Below are 25,926 nucleotides of genomic sequence, written 5' to 3'. Positions count from 1 at the left end.
CCTATATATGTATATTGTTTCAGCCCCAATTTCAAATTCTTGAATGGAAGGGACACTATTAATTTCTCCCAAAAAAGTGGATTGAAGAAATAGCTTTGCTTTTGAGAAATGAGAGGTCTGGTTCTATGAAGGATTTCTACCTTCTTAGCTTGAATTAAGCCTGTTCACTCAACTTCTCTCCTATAAAGAGAAAATATGTACACATACACATCACTTCTCTGTCTATCTCTCTCTTTATCTCTCTCTCACATGCACCATTACTGTGATTAAAAACAAAGTCATCAAGAGCCGGAGCAATAGCACAATGATAAGGCATTTGCCTTGCATGCAGATAACTAGGGATGAACCAGGGTTCGATCCCCAGCATCTCCTATGGTCCCCCGAGCCTGCCAGGAATGATTTCTGAGTGCAGAGCCAGGAGTAACCCCTGAGAACTACTGAGTGTGGCCCAAAAACCAAACCCAAAACCAAAACCAGTCATTGACAAATGAGTGATTGGAGCCAGAGAGAAATATAATACAACACAGAGTGTACTTGCCTTGCATAAGGCCAACCTAGGTTTGATCCCCAACATCCCTAAACACCTCCAGGAGTGATTCCTGAGTGCAGAGCTAGGCATAAGTCTTGAACACCAAAGTGAAACAAACCCAAAAAGGCACATCTACAATAAATTTATGGACTCTTCATTAAGAACAGATCTTATTGTCTGTATCTTCTCTACCTCTCACCAACTACTAGTTGTCTGTTAAAGACTGAACCTGAAACACGGGCAGATTCTGAGTCACACAAAAACAATTCAAGGACAGCCTGATGGGTCAGGAGCATCTTGGGACATTTTGCAAGGGCAGAGCCAATGTGGAGTAAAGTGCGAAGTTGGGGCAGTCTGTGGTAGCTCAAGAGACCACCAGGCAGTGGAAGTACCAGCTCTGATCACAGAGGAGTCTCAGTGCATTGGTAGAACTGCAGCATTATAACAGGTCATCATGGACCAACCAACCACTCTACATGAGGTCTCAGATTTCTCTTTCTTCTGATGCTATAGATGGTCAATTAGAAAGGACCTCGACAAAAATCCCCTCTTTTCCTTCCTTTAAAATAAGTCTTCTCCCCCTCCCCATCTCTAGTCCTCCTGGAAAAAACAGAAAGTTCTGGTCTGTATGCTAAGAAAAAACACCCTTTTAATTCATTCAAAATGTTTTTCAGAATACTCACATTAAATATATATTTACATAATTTTATATTTTTCAGAATATATATGTTTGTATTTTGTCCCCCAACCTGTCTTTTTGGCAGGCACATGTTTAAGTTTGGGTTCCCTGTACGTAGTATTTGGGTCTGTTGGTTTAGAGAGAATTGGTCATTTCGTCTCTATGCTCCCTTTGAGCCCAAGGCCTTGCCCTCCTATTGCCCCTAGGACCCCTTTCTTTCTTGCTCACTCCATTTCAATCCTTCCTTGGCATTCTTGTTGTTGTAATCTGGGGCTCAGGATTTGCCCACCTTTGTTCAATGCCTTCCTTTCCCTTGTCATGTTATTCTACCGACCATGGAGTAGTGAGAATATTCAATATTTGTCTTTGTCCTCCCTTACTTCACGTAGACACCAAGTTATTGTGCTACCAATATGCAATCCAAGGAATCATAAAGTCATGCAGTTGGCCACAACTTGAAGGAAACAGGAATATCTCTCAGGGTTTATGTATTTATATTTTTTGTTTATTTGTTTTATTTTGGTGCCATGCCAAGCAGTACTCAGGTCTTACTCCTGATGCTGCACTCAGGGATCACTAATTGTGGGCTCAAGAGATCGTATGGGATGCCAGGGATTAAACCTCAACTTGACTATGTACAAGGCAAATGTCCCACCCACTGCTCTATGATTCTGGCCTCTCAGGATTTGCTTTTAGTTCCAAGAAGGCTCCCTTTCCCAGTCATACTCCTCAAGAGCTACTGCAGGAACAAACCCAGTGCTGGTTGAGATGAACTGCCTCCACTCCTACTTTCCTGGCCTTCCCCACCTCAAAGCCTGGCTGTTATGACACACAGTCATATAAACCCATTAGGCACCATTCATGGTTATGTTTAGGATTTACCAACTCATGAATAATGGGGTGTAGACAGTGAACAGGGCTGTTATCAAAGAGAAAGAACTCATATGAAGTTTCTCCACTGACACATGTGCTGCAAATGGTGTGAATGAAATCATATTCAAGTGTGAAAGAAATCATATTCAAGTGTGAACCACCAGTGGCATGTACCGGCATCAACTCTTAGAAGAGAATATGGTCTTACTGGTGGGTCAAGGCCAAGGTGAGTCCATTCTTAATGTCAGGAGCACCTCTAAGACTGTTGGTAGGTTAGGGCACCCCTGAAGTACAGACTAGATACTAGATAGCAAAGGTTGGATCTTGACAAACCAGCGGAGCTTTCCCTAAATTCATGGTACCCAAGTTCTAGACTGCCTGACTCCAACTAATCTTGGGGAAGACATGGGGGAATAGTGGAAATGGTGCTAGTTCAGGGGATCAAGTGCTACATCTGAAAATGCCCACAGCATCGCAGGCTCATCCCATCACCAAGTTTGTGGAGCACTGCAGCCTTACATATCACAGGCTTAATGGCACCTGGGCCAATGGGTAGGGTCACATGGGCAAGTCACCAACAGACACAGGCCCAGGCAGATGGTGAATAGCATCCAATGGGATCTTCAGAACACACACTCTGGGCCCTTAAAAGCCAAATCAACGACACCAAAAAACCTTTGTTTCCTTAAAAGATTCCCCAGAAAACCATCCAATGCTCCCTTTGGCTTCAAACTAAGTTCCATCTGGTCAAATCTAGCCTCCCTGCCAATCCGTGCCCACTGGAGGAGCCCATGGCTAAGGAGAGGAGCAATTTCCAGACCCAATGTGGGTGACTTATTCTAGGGAAGCAGAACATATTTTTGGCAACTCTTTTTAGTATATATTGGAGCCACATCTTGTGGCCTTATTCCTGGCTCTGCATTCAGAAATTACTCCTGGCAGTGCTCCAGGTACCATATGGAATGCTGGGGATTGAACACTGGCAGACTGTGTGCAAGACAAGGACCTTCCTAGCTGTGCTATGGCTCTAGCCACAACTACTGATGACTCTTGAGCTGATCTTAATTGTAGAAACTTCAAAGATGAGAGAAACATATCTGCACTGCCAGTGACTTTTAGTGCCAATATGGCTCTGGTCTCAACAGCCTTCAAACAACCTGCAGGTATTCCCAGAAGCACCCAGGACTCCCTCCTGACTCTAGCCAAGACCAAGGCTCCTGGACTTTCCTCATCTCTACTCCAACGTCCACATTTCACAAATACAGGAACATTGAGAAGTCAGTTACACTATTTGACATGAAATTCAAATTTTTATGGGACAGTCCCATAGAATTTCTGGAACTGGAGGCAGAATCTAGATGCAACTGGTCTGTGCCTGTCCCAGCACTGGATCCAGAAACCACATCATGGTCTCCCACCCACTCACCTGGCATCATAAGGTATGGCCCTAGAACAAGCACTCACAGAGTGGCTTGGGGGAAAACCCCTAACTAGTCTGGTTGTTCAAGAATAACCCATGATGGAAGGGAGAGAGGACGTTTGTACACAGCTGACCCAGATTTGATCCCTAGCATCCCATATGGTCCCTGACCCTGCCAGGAGTGATTTCTGAGCACAGAGCCAGGAGTAACTTCTAAGTACTACTGGATGTAACCCCAAAACAAACAAAAACAGAATTACCCATGGGTTGCTAGGCTTTCTGCTCTGGAGCCAGATCTGGTTGGAGAATGGAGGGGGTGTCCTGTATTTCTTTCACACATGCTGGGAGGTTCCTCCTGGCAGCAACACCCCACATCCTTAACTGAGAGGCTCACATACGCCTGATTGTGTAACAGAGATCATCTGCTTGGCTTACATGGGTGGCACTGGGGATGGCATTTGTGACCTCAGGCTGTCAAAACTGCTGCTTTCTTCTACAGAGTCTCTCCCTGAGGTCTTGCAAATTGAATTTGCACGAGGATTGAGGAGTAAATTCTCTGGGCTCTGGCTCCTGACTCAGGAAAGCCACAGGGTCCAGTCCTGTTAAGGATCTGACCAGCTTCTAGAAGTTCAGCTAGGTCAGACTGCTCGTGGGCACCCAGCTGTCCTCTATCTCCCCCCTCCCACCCAATCCAGTCCCCAGGCCTGAACCCACTACCGGCAGCAAACAGCACGAGAGGGGAGGGTCTCTTTGGTCTGCTCATAAATCACAGCTGCCTTAAGGAGCAATCAGATCATCGTTTTATTGATTTATTCATTCATTTTGGTTTGGGGGCCACCTCCATCAGTGCCCAGAACTCACTTCTGGGTCTCCACTTAGGGCTACTCCTCGCTCTGTGAGCAAGGGTCTCTGCTCAAGGCTCATTCCTGACTCTGCACTCAGGGATCCCTCCTGGCTCTGTGATCAAGGATCTCTCTGCTCAAGGATTTCTCTCCTCAAGACTCACTCCTGGGTCTGTGCTCAGGGCTCATACCTGGTTCTATGCTCAGGGATCACTCCTGATTTGCATTTAGGGATCATTCCTGACTCTACACTCAGGGATCTCTTCTAATAGAATTTTCACTGACAGTGTGCCAGGCAACGCACATCACCCCGATACTGTCTCTGGAGCTGTGGTCATAGAATCACATAGCCAGCCATGGGCTGGACAGCAGCGCAGAAGTCTCCCCATCCCTCCCCACAAAATAAGAATTGAGCAGGAAAAGGGGAGGGAAAGTTCAGAAGGGGCCACAGAGCCTGCACTCCCGGGAATGCCGAGCCAGGGTGATGTACTGTAGTGCTGATCACCCCAAGAATAAGGTTCAGGGAAGCTGAGACTATATGGGGGAATAGCCCCCTTCCTTCCTTCCTGGAGGCTTGAGGGGAATCTCACAGGATGGTGCCAGAATCAGCCTCTTCTGTCCTGCATGCAACATGCTGTGGATTCAGCACAGCCCCCGCATTGGGCTTTGGCCATATTTGAATTCTGGTCTAGGAGCCCCCTCAGATCTCCTCTGTGAGGTTCGGTGGGGGGTTCTCTGGGTCTCGGGCTCCATGCAGGGGCCTAGCATGTCTCTAGAGTTCCTGGACTCTGGCTTCTGGCGCTGGCCAGGAGAGTGTGAAGATCAACAGGCTTGCTGAGCACAGTATGACACATGGGAGCAACAGTGATGCTCATGGGCTGCCGGGAGTCCCAGACAAGGAAACCCCCACTCTCTTGGAGAGCCCCCAAACTTTTTGCTATAGTTCCCTTCTCTCTGCAAGAAAGGCCTGAGTAGAAACCTAGAATTTCTCCACACGTGGAAAAGCTTTTGGTACTCCAGTCCTTCTACCCCAGTGGCCCTTGGCAGCCACTGATTGAGTTTTGGGATATCAAGGTGTCATTGGGGGAGGCGGGCTCCTCTCCCCTTTCAAAATAATTGGATAGGCGTGTTCAAAAAGGTCAAAACTAGACAAATTCCAAGGATTTTCTGACTGCTAGGTCATGGTTCGCCTGCTCGCCCTCAACCCTCAACCCCCATATTTTGGGGAGTGGCTCCATTTATTCTGGAGAGTTTTCCCATAAACCTCAGGCCTGCAGGAAAAAGTGCCAGGAGTCCCCTGTAGGTAGGGAGACTACCATGTGAAGCTTCACCCTGCAGAGGAAGATCCACTTGGGGGCCCCCCCCTCTCCCCATCACTCTCCAGATGTCTCATCTTTTTTAAGGAAAAAGGAAGGAAGCACCAGTTTTGCAGCTGGAATTGACACCCTGGCAGATCCCGAGTGCATGCAAGAGGGGGACCCCGGGGATTGGCTGGGCTGAGAGGACATCCCGGAGTCCTTGGGGGGTGGGGGATAGGCAGACATGGCAAGGAACTCTCTGCCCTGCATCACCACCCATGGTTTCTCAGTGTAACCAACCATCCCCAGCCCCCCCGCAGGGAAGGACTCAAATCAGAACTGCTGCTTGCAAGAACTCCCCTTCCCCCAAAGTACAGGCAAGCCAGAAAGAGGAAATGCTTGAGTTCAACGAACAGTGCACCCCTTCAAGGCGGCCACTAGCCAGGGTTATGATCGATTGCTCTTCCTCTCGCTTTCTTCTGTCCTTTCTCCTACAGCCTCTGTCTGTGGTCATGGAGAGGAACAGAGGGTTGGCTCTGGCTCCCTGCTCAGCCCGAAAAAGGAACTTGTCCTTCCAGTTCTCTGGGGCCACCCCAAGTTATGAATCTGTCCCAGGTGACACTTTCAGAATCCAGGTCCTAAATAAGGAAGGTCCCAGGACCTAAAATCACTTCTCCCAAATCAGAAATAAAAATCTGGGGCAATGAGATCTTGGGGCTTGAAGTGAATTTGCAGGTAGAGGTCTGCTCTGCAAAGGACTTTTCAGCCAGCTAAAAAGCATGAGGGAGATGGGGGGGCATTGATGGTGGGAATGTTGCACTGGTGAAGGGGGGTGTTCTTCTTATGACTGAAATCTAATTGTAGACATGTTTGTAATCACAGTGCTTAAAGATCTTATTTTAAAAAAAGAAAGAAAAGAAAGCATGTCTGAAATGTCAGTCTACTTTCTAAATGCAAGGGAAAGAATTGTTTGATAAGTTTCTGGGGTTTTTTGGTTTGTTTGTTTGTTTGTTTGTTTTTGGTTTTTGGGCCACAACCTGTGATGTTCAGAGGTTACTCCTGGCTATGTGCTCAGAAATCACTCCTGGCTTGAGAGACCATATGGGATGCCGGGGATTGAACTGAGGTCTGTCCTGGGTTGCCACATGCAAGGCAAATGCCCTACCACTGCACTACCACTCCAGCCCTACATGCAGCTTTTTTAATTTATTTTGTTTGGGGTCCACACCCAGTGGTGCTCAGGGCTTACTCCTGGCTCTATACTCAGAATCTGGCTCAGGGCACTAAATGAAATGCCAGACTGGCCGTGTACAAGGAAAATGTCCTACCTGCTGTGCCCTCTTCCATGCAGTTTAGAAGAGAGTCCGTACCGGATCAACACCCATTGCCAAGTCACTTTTCTTTTTTTTGGGGGGGGGGGCCACAGGCAGCAGTGCTCAGGGGTTACTCCTGGCTGTCTGCTCAGAAATAGCTCCTGGCAGGCACGCGGGGGGGGGGGGGTCATATGGGACACCGGGATTCGAACCAACCACCTTTGGTCCTGCATCGGCTGCTTGCAAGGCAAACGCCACTATCTCTCCGGGCCTGCCAACTCACTTTTCAAACTCCATAACCTCCAGGATAAAACGGATCAAAATAAAATCCAACCCATTAGCTCTTTAATTCATGACCTAAATTTTTTTTTTAAGTTGCAAACATCTTTTTATTAAATCCTCCCCCATAGTGATTTTTTTCTTTTTTTTTTTTATTTAAACAAATTTATTGCATACATGATTGTGTTTGGGTTTCAGTCATGTAAAGAATACCACCCATCACCAGTACAACATTCCCATCACCAATGTCCCAAATCTCCCTCCTCCCCACCCGACCCCCACCTATACTCTAGACAGGCTTTCTATTTCCCTCGTACATTCTCATTATTAGGATAGTTCTAAACTTAGCTATTTCTCTAACTAAAGCTACCCAGCGAGCGAGTGAGTGAATAAGAAATGGCTGACTGTGGGGACTGCCAGGTGAAGTGCTGATTGCTTCACCTGCGGAGTCTCCACCCTGCTGTGCTTCTTCTGAGGAAGCTGAGGACCTAAAGAGAACCCTGTCCTGTGCTCCTCTGTCTTTCCTGAATCCTTCAAGCTCTCCTCATGACCTGAATTTTGAGGGTTGGTTTGTTTGTTTTGGCAGGGGGCAGATTTGGGCCACAACTGGCAATGCTCAGGGTTTACACTTAGTTCTGTGCTCCGGAATCACTCCTGGAGGTGCTCAGGGGGACCAAAAGGGGTACCAGGGATTGAATCCAGACTGGCCATGTGTAAGATGGGTGCTTTATCCACTGTACTATCTCTTCAGCCCCTACAGACTGAAGCTTAAGATTGAGCCTGAATGTACTGGACAAAGAAAACTGCTAAGAAACAGGACCCCTTCCAAAAAATCAAGTCCTTTGCCTCATTCATGCTGAGAGTTAGTAAAAATCAATGTTGCCCAAAATAAAAGATTGAAAAAAGAAAGAGAAAGAAAAGAGAGGGAAAAAAAACAAACAAAAGTAAAACTACAAAAGGCTCCTGACAATGAAAGAAAGACACCCCCACCTGGCAGTGAAGGAAAGCTAAAATGACCACGTCCCTGATCTGACAACACAGGACAGCACCCAGAGGTTCCTCGGGTTACTTACTGGCGTGGCTGTCTCCGCTGCGTTCCCACCATCAGCATCTGTCTGTCCTGCTTGCCAAGTGCCCGAGCAACCGCCAACAGCTGCTTCCTTCTGGTTGAGCTATGTGTGTCTTAAAGTGTCCACAGCCAGTGCCAGGAGGTCAGAAACTAAAGCGCTTTCTTCACCCCAAGAGTCCCCAGTAGCTCTTAAGCTTCATGAATGATCCATCCTTTTATCCCCAGCTGCCCTGTCCTGGTCCCTGCAAGCAGATAGAGGTTGGTGGGTCTGTGCCAATGCCCAGCTGGCATCCCCACGCTGGCTCCTCCGCCTCCTGGGAGCCCTTGAACTGCAAAGAGCAAAACCTGCAGGGACAGAAGTTGTGACCTGGAGGGGAAGCTCTTTTGCATGCTGGGTACCTCCCCGACTCAAGCTGTCCCTCTGTCCCTTTCTCCAGGTTTCAGTTTCTCAACATTCCTGGTTTGCTTTTTGGAGAAAACACAAACCAGAGTGAGCTGTTCCCAGGCAGGCAGATAAATGTAAGTCTGAAGTTAAGTTTCATTTTCAAGTCTCGGCTTCTGTATCAAAGGATATGGGAGGAAGTGGGGGTGCAGGGCTGTGAGGGATTAATGTTGCTCTCCCTACAAAGGATTCCTGGTAGTGCGAGGCATTCGGACCCCGATTTCCGCCTCTGGTTATCTGCTGGATTTTATCATCATGGGTGGGTGGGCTCAGCAGATGCAGAGACAGGAATGATCAGGATAGTGACAGATTCTTTCCAGGGGCCACCTGGCAGGCTCGGATATCTGATCCCGCCTGTGTTCTGGTTCTGTCCCCAAGGCCACCTGGTCAGGATGCTTTTGTGGAGCTGCCCCTCTCACCTCGCCTCTGAAGTCATTTCCCCTTCACTCCCTCCAAATCCCAAAGCTTAATGGAAAGTCCCCACGATCGATCGCTGACTGTGTCTGACAGGGAGTAACTGTCTTTCTGGGATAGGGACAGTGACAATTCCCAGTGTCAGCATCAGAGCAGGGACGAAGGGAGCTGTGAGGAAAGGGGCCAGATCATCAGGGTTCTGAATATCCCCCCTCAAAAAACAAACAAACAAAAAAAGCCCAGGGTAATTCTAAAGTGCTCTGAGCAAGGGAGACCTGTTTTGTTTTGTTTTTTTAAACAGGCAGATCTTACTAGGTGGATGATGGCCTCCTCTTTTGTCGAGGAACTTTTTCTCCTGCTTACTAATAATGCTCATCAGACCAGAAGCTTCTAGCAATAGAAAAGAGAATAACGGGAAAATTACAACCCCAAATACCTGTTTCATTCTTCTTTCGAAGAACCGATATTTTTCGCCCACCCTTGAGTTCCCAGAGTGCAGGTGGAAATTCTAAAAGTTATGGTGGGCCGGAGAGATAGCACAGTAGTAGGGCGCTTGCCTTGCATAAGGCCGGCCCAGGACGGACCTAGGTTAGATTCCCAGCATCCCTTTTAGTCCCCTGAGCCTGTCAGGAGTGATTTCTGAGTGCAGAGCCAGGAGGAACCCTGAGTGTGGCTGGGTGTGGCCCCCAAAAAACAAACAAACAAAAACCCACAAAGTTATGGTTTAGGAAATGAGGTGCCAGAGTTTTCAAGTTTATGGCATGGATATGCAAGTTACTGTTCCACATATCTTCCCTACCAATGTGCCCATGACTCTACCCCATGTCCCCTCTGGTCCTGTCTTTATTTCCTCTACCCTCCTTTTTATCCGCCCCCCCCCTTTTTTTGCATGCTTCAAAATACACCTCTTTTTTTTTTTTTTTTTTTTTTGGTTTTTGGCCCACACCCAGTGACGCTCAGAGGTTACTCCTGGCTTTGCGCTCAGAAATCGCTCCTGGGTTGGGGGACCATATGGGATGCTGAGGGATCAAACCGCAGTCCATCCGAGGCTAGCGTGGGCAAAGCAGACATATTATCTCTTGCGCCACCACTCCAGCCCCTCAAATACACCTTTATGAGGACTTGAACATTCCTACTGGAAAAGGGGGACAAAGCTCAGAGGCAGTGGGTTAAAATCTCATCCCCTACTCAAAAGCTTTTCTGCAAGTGGCTTTGTCACTGCCGGTCTTTGTGGGAACAGAAATGTGGCAACAAGGGAGTGTTGATGTATTGCTCTGGTGTCTTTACCCTTTGGATTTACAGTTCTCAGCTCCATGACACCTAATCTTGCAGCCTCCATCCATCACACCCTTCCTGGCTTGCAACTCAGTGTGATGGCTCTTCTAACAAGCCACTACAAAGCAGACCCAGAGAAGCTTCTGGAAACTCTCCAAGGCTTGAAGGTAGAGCAGCATTGGGAAAGAACCATGGAGAAACTTTGCTCTTGATATTGGCAACAAGGAGTTGGTGAGGGATTCCCCTGCACCTCAAATTGTTCCCTAGAAACTGGTGCCCCTTCCCTTTGGGCACCAAGCCAGTAATGAGTTCTTTTGCAAGCCCTGCAGAAAAGTGGGGAGATCCTCCCTCTCTCTTTCACCTAGCTGCCAACTTCCTTCCTCCAGAGACCAAGTATCGTCCCTGATGTCAGATTCCAGCTAGGTTCCACTATCTCCCTCCAGTCCCCAAGTAGTGGCCCCTGCTGTCAGATGCTTATCATTCCCCTGCACCCACCACCCACTCAGGATCCCTTCCCAGACAGAGCCCAAGTTTTTCCTCAGCCCCCAGTCTCCACCCTGCATTGCTGAACACATTCCCCACCTTTTACCCTCTAGACCCAACTGCAAATTCTTGGTGTCTTCCTAATCACCTCGAACTCTGAACACAGGGAGTGTGAGCTGGAGAAACTGGCCTAATATCCTTCATCTCAAGGTCTTCAAGCAAACAGCTCACTGGCTCCTTCTCATCCAGCTTTGCTGAAACTTCCCTCCAGTGCCCGTGATCAAGGCTGTTCAATGTATTTTTTGAGGGGGGGGGGGTCTCTTCCTTGCTCCTGGGGCTCTATTTGACCGGGCTGAACAAGCAGAATTCCCCAAGAAAGTCTATGAAATTGCCTTCCCCCCTTGCCTCTTTCCACTGCAATCACATGGCCTGGCTCCCACTTGCTTCTTGTAGGTGAAAATCCCCACTGTGCTTCCTGTTTTTCTGAAGCCTCGTCTGTTGCTTCTTCATGCTCAGCGACCTGGTGGTTTTCTTCTAATTAGTCATCTTGCCTCCAAGCTGATCTCTGTCCTTAATAGTCTTTTTTTCTTTTCTTTTTATACAACAACAGCAACAGCTTTGGACTAAGAACCTAGTTGGGAGAGCTAGGGTGTCCCTTCCATACTCTGATGGCCTCAGATATTGGGAATCAAGTTTAAATCCATCCTGGTACATTTTTGCTGTTGTTGCATTTTCTGCTGTGTTGCAGCTGTTTCTCCAAGTCTTCCTGTTCCTTTTATACACTTATGGTGTTGGGGGGGAGGGGTTGTAAAAAAGCCTTCTCCCAGATCTCTATTCTATCCCAGCAATGCCTGCCTGCTACAAGGAGGGACTGTGGGAGGGGCATTGCTAAAATAACTCCTGTGAGTTAATGGATCATGAAAGAAAAGAGTAGGGGCCGGGCGGTGGCGCTAAAGGTAAGGTGCGCCTGCCTTGCCTGCGCTAGCCTTGGATGGACCGCGGTTCGATCCCCCGGTGTCCCATATGGTCCCCCAAGCCAGGAGCAACTTCTGAGCACATAGCCAGGAGTAACCCCTGAGCGTTACCGGGTGTGGCCCAAAAATCAAAAAAAGAAAGAAAGAAAGAAAGAAAGAAAGAAAGAAAGAAAGAAAGAAAGAAAGAAAGAAAGAAAGAAAGAAAGAAAGAAAGAAAGAAAGAAAGAAAGAAAGAAAGAAAGAAAGAAAGAAAGAAAGAAAGAAAGAAAGAAAGAAAGAAAGAAAGAAAGAAAAGAGTAAAATATGGGGCTGGAGAGATAGTATAGTACATAGAGCATTTGTCTTGCACGTGAACTATCTGGATTCGATTCCCGACACCCCATATTGTGCCCCAAGCCAGCCAGGAGTGATTTCTGAGATTCCTAAGGGCAGAACCAGGAGTAAGCCCTGAGTACAGATGGGTGTGAGTTAGATACCAAACAGAGGTGGAGGGACAGGGCCCTTTTGGTGGGGAGTTGTGGGGTCACAACTCTCCTTTTTGTTTTGTTTTGGGGCCACACCCTTGACGCTCAGGGGTTACTCCTGGCTATGCACTCAGAAATCGCTCCTGGCTTGGGGGACCATATGGGATGCTTGGGGATCAAACCGCAATCCCTCCTAGGTTAGCATATGCAAGTAGACGCCTTACCGCTTGTGCCACCTCTCTGGCCCCACAACTCACCTTTTGAAGAAGGACCTAAAAGCACACCTAAAAAATGCCCAGTGAGGTAAATCTATTTCTAAAATAAAAATTTCTAGAAATGTAGAAAAACAGCAAAAACAGGGTCACACTTGTGTCTCAGTAGTACAAAGCATTTCTGGTATATGTAAGGTTCTGGATTTCATCTCTGCCAACACACACACACACACACACACACACACACACACACACAAATTAGAAAAAGAGCTAGAGGAAAGATTTGCAAAAATTCAGTTCAGGTCAGCGCATCAAGATAAATATTTTTTCCCAAGTAAAACTATACTTGGCCACAACATTAAACTAGTACAGAATGACAAAAGTGTGAATTCCAAAAGAGCTCAGCTCTTTCGGGGAAAAAGTTAGATCTCTTCTTTGAACATAATCCTGGATTAGAGAAGAAATCAAGAAGGTCTTCTCGGGATGCTTATAGGTTTTGGTCATGAGATCCCAACTTGCAGAATGGAGGAAGTCAGAGCAGGTAAAAGTAAACTGACCCTCAAAGAAATAGAAAATGCATGTTTTATTAAAAATGTGATTCCAGAATCATTCTGGACAAGAACTGGGGACTGAAAGGAGATAAAGTGATATGTGTATATCCCTTCGGTAGCTATATTGCAAACCACGGTGTCTAAAAGGGGAAAATCAAGGAAGAAAGAAGAAGGAGGAGGAGGAGGAAAAGGAGGAGGAGTAGGAAGAGAGAAGAGAAATTTCTACCCAGGGGCATACAGGGAAGAGGGCAGGAAGGAAAGAGAGGAAAACTGGGAGCATTGGTGGAGAAAAAACGTGAACTGGTTAAGAGTGTTGGACATTATAGGACTGAAACTTAATCATGAGCAACTCCGTAACAACAACAACAAAAAAAGCTGTATTATGAACAATCTTGTAACCACAGTGTCTAAATAAAGTAATTTTTAACATGTATTTTCACACACCTGCTTGGCAGGAGAGAGCCCTGTTTTCTATCCCTTGTACCTCCTGGTCCCCAGGGTACTGCTGACAGCAGAAGCCTCAAGAGTCACTGGGCACAGGCCCCAGAGGAACAGTGTTTCCAAGAAAAACTTTAAATTTGGGTCAAGTGATTTCTGAACTCTAAACACCAGATACTTCCTTTCTGTTACAAGAGTTCAAGTAGACTACAAGAACAGAAAGTGTCTGTGATAACCCTGGATTCAGACAAACCAATCAGGGAACTAAATAGTCAACTACCTTCCTTGTTGATGGGAGAAAAGTACAGATGCACTTTATAGTCAGAATTTTTCGAATCAAAGATTTTGTATGGGTACTGTCTTCTGTTAAAATCCAAGATCAATTCTTCCAACAATCAAAGCAAATTATGAGGTTTTTCAGGTAAAAGGGATCTATCCTCAATTCAATGCAGCCATACCCTAGAAAGGCATAAAGTTTTCAGCGTTATGTTAAATTCAGGTTCAAGAAAAAGAGGTGTTTGTCCTTCCTTCCTATCTCTGAGCCCTGTCCTGAACCTCGGGATCATGGCCAAGACAGGAAAAAGACACTGAAGAAGAATCAAAAGAAACATATTAAATGATCCAACTTGTCTGTGTTGTAATTGTTTTCATTAGATATTTCAGTGAGGGGCTGGAATGATAGTACATTGGGGAAGGCTCTTGCCTTGCATGCAGCAGATCCAGGTTCAATCCTTTGCATCCCACATGGTCCCCTGAGCACCACCAGAGTGATTCCTAAGCACAGAATCAAGAGTAACCCCTGAGCATCGCCTGATGTGGCCCAAGAACCAAACAAACAAACGTAAACACTTCAACAAGATGAAAAGTTATAAAATAAATACCCCCCAAAAAATAGACTATGTCTGTGTGATAGTCAAAACCTACCAGGCAATGAACTTTTAGATACTCAGAGGCAGGTTGGGGTGCTATACATTAGTGGAACCCCCTATTCAAATCTTGTAATAGCATTTGTTATCTGTCTGATGTGAAGAAAGAAGAAGGAGGAGGAGAAGGAGAAAGAGGAGGAGAAGAAGAAGAAGAAGAAGAAGAAGAAGAAGAAGGAGTAGGAGGAAGAGGAGGAGGAGGAGGAAGAGGAGGAGGAGGAGGAGGAGGAGGAGGAGAAGAAGAAGAAGAAGAAGAAGAAGAAGAAGAAGAAGAAGAAGAAGAAGAAGAAGAAGAAGAAGAAAAGAAGGAAGAAGAAGAAGAAGATGATGATGATGATGGTGTTGATGATCGTGGGTCAGAGCAGTGGCACAAGTGGTAGGGCATCTGCCTTGCATGCACTAACCTAGGATGACCACAATTCAATCCCCCAGCATCCCATATGGTCCCCCAAACCAGAAGCAATTTCTGAGCGCATAGCCAGGAGTAACCCCTGAGCATCACCAAGTGTGCCCCCCTTCAAAAAAAAAGAAAAAGGAAAGAAAATAGTTAAAATATTTTCCATTCCTTACAAATAATGTATAGAACTTTACTGAGCAAATCAATACTTTAATAAATGGAGACTCAAAAAGATCCAGGATTTGGAAAACTCAGCATTGTAAAGAGGCAAATGTTCCTCTGTTTTATTTAGAAATATAATTAATTTGTGGCTAAAATTTCAAATGCAAGGGGCTAGAAACATAGTAATGGGAGAAAAGTGCTTGACTTACATGTGGCTGACCCTGATTCACCATCCCACACACACTGCATATGATCCCCAAGTGTCCTCAGGAGTGATCATTGAGCACAGAGCCAAGAGTAAGTTTGAGAATCACTGTGTGAAGCCCTAAAAACAAATCAACATGAAATAAAAGTTCCAATGGTTTGTTTTAGTGTGGGAGCTGCATCTGGCAGTACTCAGGGCTGACTACTCTGGCTCTGTGCTCAGGGGTCACTTCCAGCAGTCCTCAGGGGACCATATGGTGCTGATGATCGGCTTCCCAAACTTGGCAAGGCATTTTCTCAGCCTGTTGCCCTTTCTTTCCAGCCCCTCCAAAAATGTTTTAAGCCCTGAAGTTCATTTGATTGGGGGTGGGGTTGTTGCTGTTGTTGTTTTTTAATTTGGGGGCCACACCCTGTAGTGCTCAGGGGATACTCCTAGTTATACACTCGAAAATCTCTCCTGGCTTGGGGTACTACATGGGAAGCTGGGGGATCGAACCGTGGTCTGTCCTGGGTCAGCCACGAGCAATGCAAACACCCTACCGCTACGCCATTGCTCTGGCCCCTCTGAAGTTCATTTGAAAGAAAAAAAAAGTAGGGAAAAAACCCTAAGTAGGTACTAGGTATTAAATAAGCTAAAAAATATCAAGAATTAAATGTCAGATACCCATGCCAATAAAGACAAGAAAACATAACCCAGATATATAACACTAATATTAGACTAAGATTATTATTGGTTTAGGATGAGATATTTAAACCACTAGGACAAAAATAATGCAAAATCCATAGTGGAAAACAAAAATCATATTAGTCACAACTTAAAGGGTAGAAATGGTGCACCACAGCAGGGAAAACAAAATCAAAAATAAATCAACAGGACAGCATTAAACTAAAAAGCTTTGGCCCCTGAAAGAAACCACTAGGAAAGCAAAAAAAGATAACCAGCTTGGAAAAGAGATATGTCCACTCAACATCCAACAAGGTTAATATCCAAGGTAGGTAAAAAACACACAACTCAACAGAAAAAAAAAAAAAAAAACCCTCATCACCAAACAGGCTGAAGGGAAGAATCAACACTTCTCTGAAGACACACAGATGGCCCACATAGGAAACCTGCATTGAACCACAACGAGGTCAAGTCAAACCACACCCAGGAGAGTGGCCAATGTCGAAAATACTAAAAACAATATTGGCATGGATGTGGAGAAAGAGAGAGAGGAACTCGGGTATGTACATTGTTGGGGATGAAAATTGGCACAACCCTTATGGATAATGGGATGGAGAATTCTGGAAAAATAAATAGAAAATTCCACAAGATCTAGCATTACTGTTCCCTAGACATTAATTTAAAGGACATAAATACATCAATTTGAATGGATAATTACACCTCTGGGTTGTAACCTCATTGTTCACAATAAGTAGAACATAGACTCAACTGACATGCCCAGTGGATGATGGATAAAGAAATGGGTCCGAATATTCAATTAACTATTGCTCTGCCATTAAAAAAAAGATGAAACCATGAATTTGGAGCAACAGGAATAAAAGGCAATTGTTAGTGATTCAGCTCATGGAAATAAACCAGCGAACGAAAGGGAATTGACCTCTTGTTTTCATTTACCTGTGGAATGTTATTAACAAAGCCAAACCCATTGGCAAACTACGACAAAGTACATTTTCTATTCTATGACAAATGTGGAAGTTACCAGAGGGGAAGGGAGATGGAAATGAAAGGAATTGGAGAAGGGTCCTTTTTTATACCCAGCTCTAAGGTGCAATGGTTTGACCACAGAACCTTACACACTCTACGCATGACTTGAACATTGCTCCTACATTCAGGCCTACAGGAGCGATTTTGATAGGGTGAAGGTTCTGGAACTCCAGAGAACAGTGAGTCTCATACACACACACAAGCACACATGTTAAATTGTACTCCTGAAATACATATATTCATATATTTGATGCACTGTAAAGTTATGAAAGTTTTCTTTTAAAAATAGATGAAAACAGAAGGCCTAATCCAATAACTGTTTGGATAACTATTAAGAAAGATAAAGATACAGTTATGATTTACCCTCAAACACAAGTTCAATGCTTGATTGACTAAGAGGTAAATGAGACACTAAAATTACAAATGAATTTGGAGAGAATCATGTAGTTGTATCATCTTGAATTTTTCCATAGACTATAACCTCAAAAGTGAACTGTGATTCAACACCTTTGTTATGAAAAATATTTTAATTATGACAGCAAAAGTAGGAACTGTCAAGAAAATATTCTGAATATTTCAATGGATTGTGTATAAATTTATGTAAGCCAAAATTAACTCCACCATTAAAAAAGTCACACATGACAAAGATGAGGTAAAAAAAAGTCAAAGTTTAATGGTCCAGCCCTAACAGCCTTGACATACAAATCATATTTATTATTAGTAAGTAGATACTGGATATATAACCAGTTCAGTAGGGAAGGCATAAGTAACCCATATACAAAGGGGAACAAATTTAGTTTCCTAAAGGAAAAATGAAACCTGAACAATAATAGGGTACCATTCATTGAGATAAAAATAGATGAACCAGAGTAATAGTACAGTGGGTAGGGCACTTGCCTTACACACAGCTGACCCAAGTTCTATTTTCAGCCCTACATATGGTTCCTTGAGCTTTGCCAGGAGTGGTTCCTGAGCCCAGAGTCAAGGCAGGGGTCCTCAAACTTTTTAAACAGGGGACCAGGTCACTGTCCCTCAGACCATTGGAGGGTCTGACTATAGTAAAAACAAAACTTCTTATGCACACTGCATATATCTTATTTTGCAATGAAGAAACAAAGCTGATACAAATACAATACGTGGCCTATGGGCCATAGTTTGAAGACCACTGGTCAAGAGTAAGCTCTGAGAACCTCGAGGTGTGACCCAAACCAATGGCCCCAATAAAAATAGATAAAAATGGATAATTTCTGATATTGGGAGTAAGAGAGAGAGAGAGAGAGAGTGTGTGTGTGTGTATGAGAGAGAGAAACTGTCTAATTATAGCCAATCCATCCTGGTTTCAAATATCTGCTTTCAGACACACCAAAGTCCTACATAAAAATGATTCTAAATCCAATGACAATTATCTCTCTCAACGTCAATGGACTAAATGCACCAGTTAAGAGACACAGAGTGGCAAAATGGATCAAAAAGCTGAATCCAACATTATGCTGCCTACAAGAAAGGCATTGGAATAGTCAGAACAAACATAGACTCAAACTCAAAGGTTGGAAGACAATTATCCAAACCAATAGCTTCCTCCAAAATCTGCTTTCAGCTCTCTCACTCTCCTGCCTTCCTTTCTGTAAAATTCCCCTCTCATCTTCCTAACTGCCCACGACTGAGTTTACTTAATGGAATTCATTGACGTTTACCTCAAACACTGCTTTTTCCTCCATAAGTTTTCAGCTGAAGCCAAGATAGGTAAAACAGAGAAGGGAAATTTGACCTCTTTGGCCCTAAACACTTGGTAGAATCTACTTATTACTTACCAAATTACTTGTAATTTGTTATTATCGAATTACTTATCACAGAGCTTTTTCTGCTACTGGCTTGATGTTATTGACGTACAAAGTCACAGTCCACCCCTTCCCATCCCTCTACCATCAAAGTCCATGTCCCCAGATCACCTCTGATCTTATCTTCATTCCCTCCCCACCCCACCCCCCAGTTTGACGCATTCTTCCAAACTCCTCCTTCTGAGGAGTTTGAAATTCAGAGTTGAAAGGAAGGGCAGTTTTCAGAGCAGTGTGTATCCTCTGACACACCCCTTGTTTTGTGTCTCATCCCAGAATGGCCCCGTCTGTGTCATGCTACATCCTGCATTAGCTACGACTTCAAACTTCACACACACACACACACACACACACACACACACACACACACACACACACACACACACACACTGATCATGTGTAGTTAGCACGCCACCTATCACTGCTTAGCACTTAGAGATTTTCCAAGGACCATCAAGAAGTTTCCCGTCCATGGACCACACATCCAAGAGCCGGGACTTGTATGCATGCTGCTCAAGTTTCTGGTCTCAGTGCGACTTGCAGCCTTTGGATATAGAAAGTTGTTTTGTTGGTGGGTTGGTTGAGTGAACTTCCTTGGAAGACTCAAAAGCAAATTAAGACTGGAAATCCCCTGAGAAATGAAGCAGAATTTCACCACTGTGGGACTTTCATATTTGCAGACTATGGAAGCTAATCCAGGAGGCACTTTCAGAAGCACATTTTAAAAAAGAAGTGGAACAGAAAGTTTCTGTTTTTCCTCATGTATGTTGATAACATGAGGGGCTGGCAGGAACCCAATCTAGGACAGCTATTATGCTAGATGTTTTTAAACTACTTTGGTCACCTGGATGGACTCCAAGATCAAACAGAGATTTTAGTTGCTTTTCATTTTTGTTTTGTTTTTAACCCAATGCACCTTTGGGGTTGGTGCAATAGTATAGAGATTAGGGTGTCTGCTTATCTACAGCCAGTAGGCAGTAGGCAGTAGCCAGTCCCAATACCATGTCCAGCATTAAATATGGTCTCTTGAGCACCACCAGGTGTCATTCATGCAGACAAAGCCAGGAGTAGCCCCTGAGCACCACCAGATGCTCATGAAAAACAACATTAATCTTGGACTAAAACTATTTGACAGACCCAAATTTTTTTGTGCACCAGGATGCAAAAATAGGTGAATCATTTAGAGCTTACTGTATTTTTCATACCAATAAGATGCATATTTTCCCCCCAAGAGATGGGGGGAGGGGAAATGTTTGTGCGTCTTATGGAATGAATGCTATTTGATCGCTGCTGTGACATTTTTTATATTAACAAAAAAGTATTATAAATGTTTTTTTATTTTCTTATGTAAAAAAATGTTTAATCAGCTGTGGACCTGCATATTGTAAATATACTTTGGCCTTGCAGGCTGGTTGTCCCCAGCTGCCGACTTCTGATGTTTTTTGTTTTCCTCCTCTAAAAACTATGTGTGTCTTATGGTCAGATGTGTCTTATAAAGCAAAAAAAAATATAGTATTTTCTGCATATCTGAAGGACTAGTGATTGGTAGGAGCCAGGGATGGATCCAGAATCTGAATACAAGGAAAGTGTCTTCTAACATCCAACCAATGCTGGCAGGGGATTCTCATGAAAAACTCTTCTTCTCCATCACACTGTTCTGCTATAGCGCTGAAGACAGGGGGATGACAAAGTGCACGAATTTGGGGGTTTGGGGGGTGGGGGGAGCCACACCATGCAATTCTCAGGAGTTACTCCTAGCTCTGCGCTCAGAGATTACTCCCACAGGCTCAGGGAACCATATGGGATGCCAGGGATTGAACCCAGTTTGGCCACATGCAAAACAAATGACCTACCTGCTGTGCTTCACTCTGGTCCCAAGAGGTACAATTTTTATCTCTACTTTTTTTTAAATTTTTTTTTATTTAACCAACTTTATTACATACATGATTGTATTTGGGTTTCAGTCATATAGAGAACACCACCCATCACCAGTGCAACATTCCCATCACCAATGTCCCAAATCTCCCTCCTCCCCACCCAACCCCCACCTGTACTCTAGACAGGCTTTCTATTTCCCTCCTAAATTCTCATTATTAGGATAGTTCAAAACGTAGTTATTTCTCTAACTAAACTCATCCCTGTTTGTGGTGAGCTTCCTGAGGTGAGCTGTAACTTCCAGCTCTTTTCTCTTTTGTCTGAAAATTATTATTGCAAGAATGTCTTTCATTTTTTTAAACCCCTAGATGAGTGAGACCATTCTGCGTCTCTCTCTCTCTTTCTCTCTCTCTCTCTGACTTATTTCACTCAGAATAATAGATTCCATGTACATCCATGTATAGGAAAATTTCATGACTTCATCTCTCCTGACAGCTGCATAATATTCCATTGTGTATATGTACCACAGTTTCTTTAGCCATTCATCTGCTGAAGGGTATCTTGGCTGTTTCCAGAGTCTTGCTATGGTAAATAGTGCTGCAATGAATATAGGTGTAAGGAAGGGATTTTTGTATTGTATTTTTGTGTTCCTAGGGTATATTCCTAGGAGTGGTATAGCTGGGTCGTATGGGAGCTCAATTTCCAGTTTTGGGAGGAATCTCCATATTGTTTTCCATAAAAGTTGAACTAGATGGCATTCCCACCAGCAGTGGATAAGAGTTCCTTTCTCTCCACATCCCCGCCAACACTGCTTGTTCTCATTCTTTGTGATGTGTGCCAATCTCTGGGGTGTGAAGTGGTACCTCATAGTTGTTTTGATTTGCATCTCCCTGATGATTAGTGATGTGGAGCATTTTTTCATGTGTCTTTTGGCCAAATGTATTTCTTCTTTGTCAAAGTGCCTGTCCATTTCTTCTCCCCATTTTTTTATGGGATTAGATGTTTTTGGTTTTTTTTTCTTGTAAATTTCTGTCAGTGCCTTGTATATTTTGGAGATTAGCCCTTTATCTGATGGGTATTGGGTGAATAGTTTCTCCCACTCAGTGGGGGGCTCTTGTATCCTGGGCACTATTTCTTTTGAGGTGCAGAAGCTTCTCAGTTTAATATATTCCCATCTGTTAATTTCTGCTTTCATTTGCTTGGAGAGTGCAGTTTCCTCCTTGAAGATGCCTTTAGTCTCAATGTCATGGAGTGTTTTACCGATGTGTTGTTCTATATATCTTATGGTTTCGGGTCTTATTTCGAGGTCTTTCATCCATTTGGATTTTACCTTCGTACATGATGTTATCTGGGGGTCTAAGTTCAATTTTTTGCAAGTGGCTACCCAGTTGTGCCAACACCACATGTTGAAGAGGCTTTCTTTGCTCCATTTAGGTTTTCTTGCTCCTTTATCAAAAATTAGGTGATTGTATGTCTGGGGAACAGTCTCTGAGTATTCAAGCCTATTCCACTGATCTGAGGGCCTGTCTTTATTCCAATACCATGCTGTTTTGATAACTATTGCTTTGTAGTACAGTTTAAAGTTGGGGAAAGTAATTTCTCCCATATTCTTTTTCCCACTGATTGCTTTAGCTATTCTAGGGTGTTTATTGTTCCAAATGAATTTCAAAAGTGCCTGATCCACTTCTTTGAAGAATGTCATGGGTATCTTTAGAGGGATCGCATTAAATCTGTACAATGCTTTGGGGAGTACTGCCATTTTAATGATGTTAATCCTGACAATCCATGAGCAGGGTATGTGCTTCCATTTCCACGTGTCCTCTCTTATTTCTTGGAGCAGAGTTTTATAGTTTTCTTTGTATAGATCCTTCACATTTTTAGTCAAGTTGATTCCAAGATATTTGAGTTTGTGTGGCACTATTATGAATGGGGTTGTTTTCTTAATGTCCACTTCTTCCTTATTACTATTGGTGTATAGAAAGGCCATTGATTTTTGTGTGTTAATTTTGTAGCCTGCCACCTAGTTATATGAGTCTATTGTTTCTAGAAGCTTATTTGTGGAGACTTTAGGGTTTTCTGAGTATCATGTCATCTGCAAACAATGAGAGCTTGACTTCTTCCTTTCCTGTCTGAATTCCATTGATATCTTTTTCTTGCCTAATCGCTATAGCAAGTACTTCCAGTTCTATGTTGAATAGGAGTGGTGAGATAGGACAGTCTTGCCTTGTGCCAGAATTTAGAGGAAAGGCTTTCAGTTTTTCTCCATTGAGGACAATATTTGCCTCTTGCTTGTGGTAGATGGCCTTACCTATATTGAGAAAGGTTCCTTCCATTCCCATCTTGCTGAGAGTTTTGATCAAGAATGGGTGTTGGGGGGCCAGGCGGTGGCGCTAAAGGTAAGGTGCCTGCCTTGCCTGCGCTAGCCTCGGACGGATCGTGGTTCGATCCCCCCAGCGTCCCATATGGCCCCCCAAGCCAGGAGCGACTTCTGAGCGCATAGCCAGGAGTAACCCCTGAGCGTCACCGGGTGTGACCCAAAAACCAAAAAAAAAAAAAAAAGAATGGGTGTTGGACCTTATCAAATACTTTCTCTGCGTCTATTGATGTAATCATGTGATTTTTATTTTTCTTGTTGTTGATGTTGTGTATTATGTTGATAGATTTACGGATGTTAAACCAGCCTTGCATTCCTGGGATGAAACCTACTTGATTGTAGTGGATGATCTTCTTAATGAGGCATTGAATCCTATGTGCCAGGATTTTGTTGAGGATCTTTGTATCTGTATTCAGCAGCGATATTGGTTTGTAATTTTCTTTTTTGGTAGCATCTCTGTCTGGATTTGGTATCAAGGTGATGTTGGCTTCTTAAAAACTATTTGGAAGTTTTCCTGTTTTTTCGATTTCATGCAAGAGTCTTGCCAGGATTGGTAGTAGTTCCTCTTGAAAGGTTTGAAAGAATTCATTAGTAAATCCATCTGGGCCTGGGCTTTTATTTTTGGGCAGACATTTGATTACTGTCTTAATTTCCTCAATAGTTATGGGTGTGTTTAGATATGCTACATCCTCTTCATTCCACTGTAGAAGATTATAAGAGTCCAAGAATTTATCCATTTCTTCCAGGTTTTCATTTTTAGTAGCACAGAGTTTCTCAAAGTAGTTTCTGATTACCCTTTGAATCTCTACCATATCAGTAGTGATCTCTCCTTTTTCATTCCTGATATGAGTTATCGAGTTTCTCTTTCTTTGTTAGTTTTGCCAGTGGTCTATCAATCTTGTTTATTTTTTCAAAGAACCAACTTCTGCTTTCGTTGATCTTTTGGATTGTTTTTCGGGTTTCCACTTCATTGATTTCTGCTCTCAGCTTTGTTATTTCCTTCTGCCTCCCTATTTTTGGGTCCTTTTGTTGAGCACTTTCTAATTCTATGAGCTGAGTCATTAAGCTATTCAGGTATGCCCCTTCTTCTTTCCTTATGTGTGCTTGAAAAGCTATAAATTTTCCTCTCAGTACTGCTTTTGTTGTGTCCCATAGGTTCTGATAGTTTGTGTCTCCATTGTCATTTGTTTTCAGAAAGGTTTTGATTTTCTCTTTGATTTCATCTCGGACCCACTGGTTATTCAGTATTAGGCTGTTTAACTTCCAGGTATTAAAGTTTTCTTCTGTGTCCCTTTGTAGTTCACATATATTAATTTCAGGGCCTTGTGGTCAGCAAAGGTAGCCTGCAAAATTTCTATTCTCTTGATATTATGGAGGTATGTTTTATGTGCTAACATGTAGTCTATCCTGGAGAATGTCCCATGTACATTAGAGAAGAATGTGTATCCAGGCTTCTGGGGGTGGGTTGTCCTGTATATATCTACTAGGCCTCTTTCTTCCATTTCTTTGTTCAGGTCTAGTATATTCTTGTTGGGTTTCAGTCTGGTTGACCTGTCAAGCGTTGACAATGCCGTGTTGAGGTCTCCCACAATTATTGTGTTATTATTGATATTATTTTTCAGATTTGTCAACAATTTTATTAAATATTTTGCTGGCCCCTCATTCGGTGCATAAATGTTTAGAAGAGTGATTTCTTCCTGCTGTATATATTCCTTGATTAATACAAAATGCCCATCTTTGTCCCTTACAACTTTCCTAAGTATAAAGTTTGCATCATCTGATATTAGTATGGCCACTCCAGCTTTTTTATGGGTGTTGTTTGCTTGGATGATTTTCCTCCAGCCTTTTATTTTGAGTCTGTTTGTTCTGACTATTCAGGTGCGTTTCTTGTAGGCAGCAGAAGGTTGGATTGAGTTTTTTGATCCATTTAGACACTCTGTGTCTCTTAACTGGTGCGTTTAGTCCATTGACATTGAGAGAAAGAATTGTCCTGGGAGTTAGTGCCATCTTTATATCGAAGTTTGGTGTGTCTGTTGGTCAGTCTTGTCTTAAAGTAGGCCGTACAGTATTTCTTTTAAGAATGGTTTTGAGTTTGTAAAGTTTTTGAGCTGTTGTTTGTCTGTGAAACCATGTATTATTCCTTCAAACCCGAAAGTGAGTTTTGCTGGGTTAAATATTCTAGGCAAAGCATTTATTTCATTGAGTTTTTTCACTATGTCCCACCACTGCCTTCTGGCCTTGAGTGTTTCCGGTGACAGGTCTGCAGTAAATCTCAAGGATGTTCCCTTGAATGTAATTTCTCTTTTCAATCTTGCTGCTTTCAGAATTCTGTCTCTATCTATGGGATTCGTCATTGTGACTAGGATGTGTCTTGGGATGTTTTTTCTGGGGTCTCTTTTAGTTGGTACTCTTCGGGCATGCAGGATTTGATCGCATGTATTCTTTAGCTCTGGTAGTTTCTTGATGTTCTTGACTGTTGATTCTTCCTGGAGATTTTCTTCCTGGGTCTCTGGGACTGCAATGATTCTTAAGTTGTTTCTGTTGAGCTTATCATAGACTTCTATTTTCATCTGTCCCCATTCTTTGAGTAATTTTTTCCATTGTTTGATCATTTGCTTTGAGGCTTTTTTCTAATTTCTTCTGCTGTATGGAATTGTTATTCATCTCATCTTCCAGTGTACTAATTCTATCCTCAGTTGCTGTTAACCCGTGGGAAAGCTCAACCATGTTTTTCTTCAATTCATCTACTGAGTTTTTCAGACCTGTTATTTGACCTGAAATTTCAGTTTGGAGTTTTCTGATTTCTATCTTTATATTCTCTTGATTCTTATTATTGTTCTCTTCTATACTTTCTTGAGTTCTTTGAGCATCTTCCATATTGCGATTCTAAACT

General features: G+C 43.6%; 2 protein-coding genes across 3 annotated transcripts in view; one reads left to right on the top strand and one right to left on the bottom strand.

The window, feature by feature from the left end:
* RASGRP3 (RAS guanyl releasing protein 3) overlaps positions 1-8,382 on the bottom strand; it is a 79,946-nt gene extending 71,564 nt beyond the window's left edge. The window contains 1 exon segment of the mRNA XM_049784237.1: positions 8,307-8,382. The gene's annotated coding sequence lies outside the window, so the exon portion shown is untranslated.
* FAM98A (family with sequence similarity 98 member A) overlaps positions 1-25,926 on the top strand; it is a 582,326-nt gene that overhangs the window by 98,010 nt on the left and 458,390 nt on the right. The gene's annotated exons all lie outside the window — the stretch shown is intronic.

Source organism: Suncus etruscus, chromosome 12 (genome assembly GCF_024139225.1).
Source record: "Suncus etruscus isolate mSunEtr1 chromosome 12, mSunEtr1.pri.cur, whole genome shotgun sequence".
Classification (NCBI taxonomy): Eukaryota; Metazoa; Chordata; class Mammalia; order Eulipotyphla; family Soricidae; genus Suncus; species Suncus etruscus.
The sequence above is the reverse complement of the archived record's forward strand: the minus strand, read 5'-3'. Positions and strand labels throughout refer to the sequence as shown.